This window comes from Neopelma chrysocephalum, unplaced genomic scaffold, assembly GCF_003984885.1.
Source record: "Neopelma chrysocephalum unplaced genomic scaffold, ASM398488v2 Primary Assembly neopelma1_67, whole genome shotgun sequence".
Classification (NCBI taxonomy): Eukaryota; Metazoa; Chordata; class Aves; order Passeriformes; family Pipridae; genus Neopelma; species Neopelma chrysocephalum.
The window spans coordinates 4,861,281-4,872,777 of NW_020897726.1; positions in this window are offsets into that span (position 1 = coordinate 4,861,281).

The following is an 11,497-nucleotide window of genomic DNA, read 5'->3' on the forward strand; positions in this document are numbered from 1 at the left end:
CAAGTTCAAATTTAAATCAATTGAACGATCTGTTTTCTTTCCCTCATATAAACAAGAGGCTGAGCATAAAGACTGATTTAAAGTCTTCTAACCAGTACTTTGCATGTTCAAATACTCAATGTACACAATGTAAGTATGGCAAATGTGTTCTTTCGAGCAAGACCCAGGGAACTTAATGCAACACATAGAAATGTAAGTGCCACTAGCCGTGGAACCCGTGTAGTTAGTCAAACTAGAGAATTCAAGAACTGTGGATGTTTTGTAATTAGCTTTGTTTTCTGGAAGAGGGGACTGTAACATGTACAAGGGAAGGCAACTGCAGATTAATATCCACATATAATTACTGTCCACATAAATTATTTAGCAGTAAAATATGTTCCCAGTAGTTTCTCAGGTCATTTAAAGCAAATTAATGAAGCAGATGTAACAAAGAAAATCATAAACCAAGTTAAGCTGACACACTGGCAACAAGAAGACTCTCATCCATTTGATACACAGCCATTGTTTTGTGACTAAAGCAAGACCAAGACAGAGTAATAAATATGTGCATTATTATAACAGTAGAAAAACTTTCTCACTTCTGTGTTCAGTCTTTTTCCCTTTATTACTTTGATTTTCTTCTGCTGCTAATGTAGTTTATCTTTCAGATCAATTGAGCTCCAGTTCCCTGTTGTGATATGACTTACTCCCAGACAAGAATAGTGACCTGGAATTCCTTGAGTGAAATAGCAGATTTATCTCTGCAACATTCAGAGACTGTACATGTTGCTAAGCTGGAGGCAAAGGAGAAATTCTAGAATAAATTTCATCGCAGACTATGACATTATGAACAGATCTATGCATGCTTAAGTTGCTTGAAGCTGTTTTAAGATTTTGGCTAGCAGGCAGATGTAAACCGCAGAAGGTGATAAATGCTTTCCTTTCATCGGCTCTATGTTGACTGCCCTTTCAGGCCACCAGGAAGCCAGGTCTGAAGACAGAACATTATTCAGTCTCAGGAAATGATGAAGAGCTGCATTTCTAGTCGCCATCTGGTGGTTTCCCGTACAATGGCAAGTAATTTGGGAAAGAATCTCAGTGGCAGTTGTGATGTCATGAGATTATTTTTAAGGAACCAAGTGCGATCAACATCGATGTGAGCATTTCACTAGCACCCCAAGATGGTGTGTGCCACTAGACATGTAAGAATAGGAACAACTAACTGATCCTAAAATTTGTTTTTGAATGTATGTATTACAAAGATCTTGCTGTCACTGAGAATTTCTCTCCTTGCTCACTCTTTAAGTACTTCGTAGCAATAGACGAATCACAGCATATACACTGCTGTCTGAGAGAACATAGTTTTCTGACAAGCCCTACTTTGGTGATCACTTTGAAGTATTTTTCCACATATTGCTTAAAATTTTTTTTTTCTCCATTTTATGGTACTCTTTTTCTGATTTTTTTAGGTGTTGGCATGAGTGCTTAAGATCAGTTCTCTTACATTTGCATTTACTTGAGTGAATAATAGTGCATAGTATTTTACAGCCCTTTATCTTTTGTCAGGAAGTGTCTTGAAAGCAGAAAGGACTTTATATGGAGATTACCTTCTCTGTTGGTGTTGAATAGGACAGCCACATTTCTAGTCTTGAAGAACATGATGAAGCCAAATGGCCATTGAAAAGCCTCTTTTTATAAGGCAGATTGTTAGGCTGAGTTACGCAATGAAAAAATCCAAAGCATAATCACCAGCTGAATTTTTTACTGGACCTTCAGTCCTTCAAGAAAGATTGAGATCTTGGTATTGAAGAGAGTGGTTCATCACCAGCCAGTAACTAGAGGAAGAGACTGGTGAGCCATAGCTACATTGTTGATTTACAGTCAATGTAGGTAGAATAGGCCACCTTCATCTAGTAGAGAGGTTGTGGGAAACCTGGAGGGGAGGCAGGGGACTAACCATCAAGGTTAGTAACAGTAAGACCGATGTGATAGGACTGTGTGGGATAACACACATTAAACTGGGAGAGTTTAGATAAAGTCTGAATTCAAGGCAAAAGTTAAGCAGTGGAATAATAATAAAAATATGATGCTAAACCACATTTAACCAGTCCTGGGTTGGGAGTAGCAGCAACCACAGAGAAAGCAAAACCACCCAACTGCAACTTGCCAAAGAGCACAGTTTGTTCAGATATTGCCAGTTATGATTTTAGACTGAAAAAATATTTTTGGACACATTGTTCTGCCTCTGATTTGTATACAAACTTGCAGGTATTGGTACTCTTATACAGCAAAGAAGACTGTGAATGAGCACAGTATCTGAATGTGAGAATGAGGGGAGTTTTATGGCGTTTTGGGGGTGAATTTGGTTGTTTGTAGTTAAACAGCTCAGACAGTTTATTGTCCAAATATTTTTGCATATAATTTCTACAAGATTTTATCAGTGTAAGAAGTGGAGCAAATAGAAAAAAACTACATACACATAATAGAATTGTGTATCTCTTTCTTGACATCTGTTATCACAAATATTAAGAAGCTTTTGAAAACAGAAATATTTACAATATAACAGAGAAATTTATTCTTTACATAGGCAGGCATTTTGTATGGTGTTGACATACAACAGGCTTGATATGTTTTCAGTAGAATAAAGGCATATTATTTAATGATTTTTCTGCTTTCTCCTTTTGCATCCTAGCATACTTTTCCCTTGAAATAGTTTTCAGTCATAATTTATTGAGAGTTCTAATAATCTTTTGCTCTTTCACACTGATTCTAACAGGGTTCTGACCTGAATTCTCATGTGTTCCACATCATTTCCTTCTGGAGATTACCAGGCCAAGCTGAAGAGTAAATGAGTTGTAAGGTCAAGAGTTTCTCACTGTGAGACAACTGCTGAATTCCTGGTAGCTATGATTGCATCTTTCTATTACACCTTAATCACTATTTGACAAATTTCAAACAGAGATTGATAAATTAATGTGACTTATATTAATTAAGGCAATATGTTGCTTCACTACATGAATATTAAAAATACACAGATCCTGAAAACAGTAAATATGTCTTAAACGGATGGTAATATGATGGAGTTTTAACCATGGATGGATTAGAAAGATACAATTTCTTATCTGATATTATATATTATTATATATTATTATATATATTATCAGATATAATATCTCTGATTCAAGAGTGGGCACATAAAAGAAAAATAGGTTTGAAATTGATATTGTTAGGTTTTTTTTTTTTTTTAAATCTCCAAATAAGGCTTTCGAGCCTTTAGAAAAAAAAATTTAAAAATCACAGAGGGGAATTTAATGATTTCAAAAATTTTACTATAAAATGTATTTAAAAAGCAATGACTCCTGTTCTTTTTGCTCATATTATTATGTTACTAACAGTTGAATGTAGTCAATGTGAATAGGTGTGTTCTTTCCAGAACATTTGTGCTGAACAGTCTAGGAACCAAAGAATCAGATTTATAACTCTCTCCTACACACATTATTTCTGGTATTTCTACTAACCTGAATCAATGAGATCACCTTTTTAGTAGCAGAATCTATCCTAAAATCAGTAGTAGAGTTTTGTCTCACTGAGCTTCTTTTGGTTGGCTTGAACCATTCTTTTTACTTAAGGAAACACCCAGACCAATACATTTCAACCTGCAGAGCTTCAGTGATATTACGTGAAGACACACAAAGTTATGCAGCAGTGCGAAAGACAGGGAAAAGTCTAATATTTGCAGGCCTCTCTGAAAGATTAGGTATTCATCTAACATTCAGATTTGGCAGTAAAAACAGAACAAGGCTCTGACCATGCCTCTGTAACATGAGGAGGGGAGTATAATTACTCTTTCATCACTCACTATAGGAAATGTACCTTAAAATACTTGCATGTTCATTTACCGGTCAAAGCTATGCTTTTATATTAAGGCTGAAGTCTTAATTGATTCAGTTTTTCAAATCGCATGATCAGACAGGAAAATTTCTGTTGTTTCCATCTTGTAGATACAGAAGGTTAAATATAATTCCTACCCAAATTCACATGGCCATATGTAGCAATAGAAGGGATGTATTGTCTGGTAGCCTTTCCTTTTCCAAGCAGGATAAACACTACATTTTCTAGATATTAGTGGAAAGCAACCACTTTAGTGAAAGCTACTTTTTCTATAATAAGTGAAGTTCATTCAAAGCACAGGACAATAAGCAGATCTTAGTTTATAACATTACTTAAACAAGTAGCTATAAATATTAATTTCTAAGGTAAAATTTTTTTGAGTTTAAATCAAGACAAACAAGCGATGTCTTTAATGCTGTCAGACTTGAAAATCCAATGAACTGGTGAAATATTTCCACTGACAATATACACTATAATATCAATTTTCATTCAAGCCTTCTGTAATCCATGTTTGCTTTAGAGATTATAGAGATAGTTGATGTGGGAATCAAACCCCAAGTATAGGTCAGATGATGATTTAAGTTGCTAAACCTTTGTATCTCTCTATCAAATCCTTCAGTAATATGTGAACTCAAACATCTATAGATTCTAGTACAGCAGTTGAAAATTAATCCTTAAAATAGGTGCGCCTAAAATTGACTTTCATACAAATGTAGAAGTGGAGAATATGATTTCAGTCATTAGAATTCACAGGACATCCCACTTAAAACTGATCTGGAAATCGAGAATGTAGGATATAGTTGGATGACGTTAGTTATCAAAATCATATACATGTTTCAAAATTACTAAAATGTGTTGATGAGACAAAGGATAGGGGAGGGATACAGAAGAAGAGAAAAATAGGGTGTCTATTTCAAAGGCAGATGACTGATACAAATGTCCTCCATTCCAAAAGTAAAAATATATGGGATTATTTTGGTATTTGCAAATAAGGACCAACAAATAGATATGTGCTATGGTACCTATTATCTAAGATAAAAGCTCCATTCACATTCTCACCTTGGATTCAAACCAAACTTAAAATACCTTCTTCATATCTCGAGAAAGGCCACTTGACCACATTAAATGACGAAACCCAAAGCATTTCTCCTAGCATTTTGATGCTAGATATATTTTTTCCTAGATTCTGCATATGCTATCTCTATCATAAAAGTTTATCAGTCAAACTGCAATTTTCATGTCTGTTTCATAAAAGATTTCATGTCTAGCATAGTATGAAGTGAAATCTTACTGAGAGGGATCCAGGACTGCAGTGGTTGGAGCAGTTTGCTATCTCACTGTTTGTTACTCTGGGGTATGCTTAAACTGCATACGTAACTTGGATCAGAGCTCTAGGAATTTCCCTGCTGAAATGGCCTTCAAACATAGGTCTCCTTGACACAGGAAATGCAGAGAGAAAAACAGTTGAAGGTATTTACAGAGGGATTTACAACTATCTGATAAATGCTATTAGTGCTTCTGCTGCAAAGTGACTCTGTGTTTGCCATGTTTGCTGTCTTAGGTGGCTCAGCTAACAAACTGCTAAGAGATTCTGCAGTCAGTGAAGGATGAATAGCCATTCAGAGGAAGCTAGAAAAGAGTTGAGAGGCTGCGAGGAGGATTTTGGGGTTTCACAACATTACATTGTTTACTTAGAGAGTACTAATAATTCTGTGTTCAGTGCTGTCAGCTCCTTTAGTAATCAGTAAAGTGTTAAACCTCATTGCCATGTGCATACCACAAAGACTAGTTTTCTGCTCCATGATAACAAAAAATGTAAACACTGTGTTTACTTTTTAAAACATGATCAGTCAAGGTAACAACTTATGATGGGAAGGGCTGAGTAGTGGTGAAGTATTGGAGAAATCCTATTTTTCAAAAGACAGTGTAGGTAGTAACACCGGAATCCTAAAAAATAGGAAGGAGGACTGGCCCAAATATACTGAAATTAGACTGATTTTTGTATGACAGGAATGGAATCATATAACACTAAAGTATCAACATTCTCTGTAGGTGTGAAGTAGATGATGCCTTCCTGGGCTGAATTTGAGACAAGGATGAAATGCGCTCATGACCTGTTCTAGTTTCTTAACAATGCAAACAGAAAGTTTATGAAGGACTGAACCTAGACACTACACATCTTTTCAGTTTCCCCACTTGTCAATACTGTAGCCAGCACGGAGTCCACATTGTGCATGTAAAAGTAATATTTCAACAAAGTCAGCATTTGGACAACTGAATGTAGTCTGAGCCCTGATGTAGTTTGGAAAGAGGTGCTAGTGCTATGATGGTTGTAGTATAAGACACAATAACTTTTCCCTGTATAAGATGCACAATAGAAACATTCTTAAATTCTTGAGTTACTTTTCCTTTTTCCAGATGATAGAGTGCTGCACTGTGTCGTTATCAATGCACAGAGACTGAAATTGCATTGGCTTGTTTTTGCTCCTGTATTTCATACTGCTGTCTAAATTGCTTTCCACTATCTCTCCTGTCTTGACTGTCTAGGTTTCTTTCTGCCTGGAAAATTTATGGTTCATGTTATTTTGTCCCCATCTAATTGTATTACCCCTAATTCTTTTTTTTTTTCTTTTCTTTTTCCATTGTGTCCTGTCCACATTTCTAAATCTTTTACACTTTTTTTTTCCCTACAGTCTCATCCTTTCCAGTTCTTTCTTCCTGTCATAGACTCATGTGGTGGAGAGAGGTAGAAAATTCTTCTGCAAAACTACTGAGGATCAATATTTGAATTAATTTATTAATTAGTTTTTTAGAATGAATGGGAGCATGCATCTCTACCGAGAATAGATCATGGAAAAAAATCTCAGAGTGAACAATCCTAGAGCTGCTTCAGTACTTCTGAAAATGTTACTTGTAGGAAAGTAGATCTGGGAGGGGAAGAGCAAAGTGTAAGAAATGGAAGAAACTTATTGATGTGATTTATTGGAAGACACAAAGAATTTGAACATGGAGGATGCCCAGAATTTATTTACTTTATGTTAAGTAAATGCAAATATTTTACAGAGTTTATATTTCAGATAAAAAATAATAAACTGTCAAAGAATAAATAATGAATAAATAATAAACAACTCACACAGGTATTCAGAAGAAAGGTATAGCCTTCCTATTGAAGGAAAAAGAATGATGAACAAAAGAGGTTATTCTTGAAATTAGGGGAAATAAAGAACAGAGTGAAAATAGCTAAAAGTTGAGGAGTTCTTCACTTTGTAAATAAAAATAGAAATAATAATAATAATATAGTTTTCTGCCACATAAAGAGATAAAAAGTGAGGCCTATGCAACACATTCCAATACCAAGGATGCATACAAAGCTAAAGAAATTCTGTGAACCAGAGAGCAAATAAATAGTTTTAATTACAGTTTTATTCCAGACAATAGTGTATGTATGCAATGTATGTATGTATGTACTCATGAAACTGCACATTGACTAATGAAAGCTGCCAAATCTGTGATGAAAACACACAACTAGAGAGTCTAGAGAGTAAGTCATATGAGGAGTGGCTGAGGAAGCTGGGGATGTTAAGCATGGAGAAAAGGAGACTCAGGGGGGACCTTGTTGCTCTCTACAACCACCTGAAAGGAGGTTGTAGCCAGGTGAGGGTCAGCCTCTTCTCCCCCGTAAACAGTGACGGGATGACAGGACATGGCCTTAAGCTGTGCCAGGGGAGGTTCAGGTTGGATAATTTCTTCATGGAAAGGACTGTTTAGCAGTGGAACATACTGCCCAGGGAGATGGTGGAGTTACCATCCCTGGAAGTTTTCAAGAAATGACTGTATGTGGCACTCAGTTCTCTGGCCTAGTTGACAAGGTGGTGATCAGTCAAATGTCGGACTCAATGAACTTGGAGGTCTTTTCCAATCTAAATGGTTCTGTGATTGTGTGATTCTGTTAAAACAATATTTGGACTACTAATTTGTTAAAATCTAACCTTTTAAAAATACTAAACCAATTGGAAAATGAATTTGCAAATCCAGTACTAATGATTTTCGTTTGTTTTTTAGGAGGGAACTTGAAATTAGGACATTGAAAGCTACAAATAAATCTACTTTTGAAAAAGGATGTGTGGTGCAGGGGTAGTCCAGGAAGTACCTGTTCATTGCATTTATACATTTGAGACTGTTATGTAAAGGAGGGAGGTATAAACAGAACGTAAACTAAAATTTACAATGGTTTTATAAAGGGTAATTTCTAACAAATGCCTATTGAGATAACTCATTCCTTTGAAATGGTAAATTCATTAACTTTGTACAGCTATGTTTAAGGAAATACTTTCGCTTTAATTCCCACAAGTAATTATTGAAGTGAAGACAGTTGGGTACACAGAGTTTATTGTGTGATCAATAAAAAGCTGGATAAGAGAAAGAGGATAATTCATTGGTACTAATTATAGAGGAAGGGAATCAACCACTTCTTATTTTATTTGGGTGCTGGGTTTTTTTCATAACCTTTGTTCAGTATTTTCCTTAATGAGCTTGATGATGTAGTAGAGTTTGTAGCAATCCAAGCCTCACCACCACAGTGGGGAAAGACAAGGCTATCATACAGTACATATTCAAAGGATGGATAGCAATAACAGATCAGTACCAAGATCGTGTATGTTGAAATGGATACCATAACATTTGTTTTAAGCAAAAGTAGCTAATCAGATTAATGTGATGAAAGAACAAACCTAAATGAGCAAAATAATAGTTAAACTTCAATTATGGAAAAAGGTGGCATTTTTGCAATACATAGTGTGGATATTTCCAAGAGAAATATTCCAGGCACTGTGTAGCTGCTTTATAAGGCTTTTAGTAGGGGCACGTTTGGAAGACAGTAATTTTCTGTTAAGCAATCTGTGTTTAAAACAAACTATCAAAATCGATTGAGACTGAAACAGGAGCAAAGGAGGACTCCTTGTATAACCAGAGGAAATGGAAGATTTATCGTCTATAAAGAGATTAAAGGGAATTGGTTTATTCAGGCTAGAAAAATAAAAAGTTGAGAAGGGTATTATTATTTTTCATAAATACATTCAGTAAATAAATGTAAAGTCATAAATGCCGAAGGATAGTACTTTCAGAAAATTAAATGAATACAAATGTATAAATTTAAACTAGAAATCAGAAATAGCTTCCTAATCAACAAGGGAAGATTTGGAAAGCTTAGCAATGGAGGAATTTAAATTGCTTATGAGTTCATGGAAGGTATTTACAAAATGATAGGAATGATTTTGATGTAAAATGCAAAGATTTTTTTTTTTGTTTTGCTTTTTTTCATTAGTATTGCTTCATTGAAGATGCGTTTATTCCACGCAACATACTAGTTGTTTTAATAAAAAAGACCCTAATAAAACTTGGGTAAAATCACATGTAGCCCTTTCTTGTTCCTCTTTCTAAGCTGTCTTAAAAAGTTGTTCCATCATGTCATCTCTGAATAGTAGATATAAGAAAAAATACAATTCTAATTAACAATTCCATTAAGATACGCTTGTGTCTGAATATCTGGATGCATTGTGTTTTTTGAGAATCAGTACAGTGTTTGCTAACAGAAGGAGTCTTGCTTTATTTTCATATATAAATGAGAGTTTTGCTAATGGTACTACAGTGACACTGAGATCTGCAGTATCAGTGACAAAAAATATATGGAAACACAAACAGGTTCACATGGGCTTCTTTGTTAGGCCTTTGTGTTTTGTTCTTCTGCCCCTCAGATGTGCTTTCTTTCATCTGGTAGAAACAGTATAATTTTGCCATTACTTAGAGGAAAATATGCTTCCATGTCCTTTGAAAGTGTAAAACTATTAGGAGAGAATGAATATATCTTTGAACATATGGTGAGACGGGTCTTGGAAATATGAAAGTATTAACTGTGTTTTTCATTACAGCAAACTGTATTGCCTTGAAACAATGTGAAGCTTGACAGTTTTGCTTTGCAGGGGTCCATACAAACATTTTTTTGGTTTTGATACACTTAGAATAACATCTGCTAATTTAAATTTGAGTTTTCTGTTGTCTCAGTAAAATTCTGTCAGAACTGCTGGATTTTCCTCAGTTTTACATGCTGTCCATGAAAAACAGAAAATTTGGTATGTTACAAATGCATCACGTTTTCTCAGACTCAGAGATTCATGAGCTCTGAAGAAAGTTTTTTTAAAAAGAGGAGTTTTACACTTTGGAAATTGACTAAACACTGAATAATAGTGTAGTTTAGCTTGCGAATATTATGTAGATTTTTGTTGTGAGGAAAGGTCAAGGTTGTAGAAAACATGGACATAAATTATTTCAAGCTACAATTAGAGTTAGTGTGGATTTTCAAGAGTCTAGGTAAGGTTAGGGACAAAAAGTCTTAGAAGGATGAAGTAAATAGCCAAATATGAACCATCAGAAAATAAATTAGGCAAGACAAGTTAGTTATATGCTTTAGACACCTTTAATTAAAGAATGTTAGGTAACTTACCCAGCCTACAGCATCATTGTCCTCATTAGTGTACTGTCACCATCACCATCGTCTCCATCCTACCTAACACCAAAGCCTAAGGGATTTGCCATCACGCTATTGGGCATCCCATTTCTTTGATTCTTAGACTGCTTTGAGACATTGTAAATCTCAGCTGCTATTCCCCAAGGAGCCTATTTAAAAAGCAGAGCGCAGGAGGGGTACTCTGCTGTTGTCAGCTCTTGTGGCTTACACAGATGGTCTACTGCATTCAGAGCCTACTGTGTCTTTTAAAAGTTGGTTTCATTCATACACACAGAAGATTAAAGTAAGAAATTGTCAATCACAGATGTGCAGATTGTCAAGCCTGAGTGGCTTTTGAGTTCCCGGGTAGCAACCGCTCAGGTATCCAAAATCAAAGAAAAACTAATTGACAGAGAATGTATCTACACCATGACCATGCAGATCCTAGAAAAAGAATTCTGATGAGCAAGGAGCAGAGACACCCTTATGTTGGAACAGACATGTCAGCCAGCCTGGGTCCATAAGCAGTGATCCAAGCTAATAATTGTCTCAGAGGGTCTTTTTCACTGAGATGTGAAAGTGTGAAAACACATCTTGTCTGTGTAAACTTATTCATTCTCCTGAATACTGCCTTATAAGTTCAACACCTTGTACATATGCTGCATATGAAACGTTGACCTGTTGCAAAGTTCTTTTATGCTTTCCAACCATTCAGTACTCCCAGTGTTCAGAGAGTTACCTGTATTTATTGTTATCAATGCAGAAACGCAAATGCAAATATAAAGTGCAGAGCTGCTTGGTTACATATATTAAAATTGTCAGTTCTAAGGATTATTCCCATTTTAACCTGCAAAAAGTTAAGACCATATCACAAGGTTTTGAAGTGCACCCCTTGCCCTGAATTAGTACTAGCTACACAGCTAGCAGTAATTTGTTTCCAGACAATCCATTTTTTAACAATTTTTAGAAAGTAAGTCCTCTTCTGGAACAATTTCACAGTGGGAAAAGGTTCATGTGTTCAATAAAATCGACATATCTACATCAATTCCACTGGCCCTTTTTCCAGAAAATAATTAAAATCTTTTGTTTTTATGTGGCTAGAGCAATCATATTGGTTTATTATAT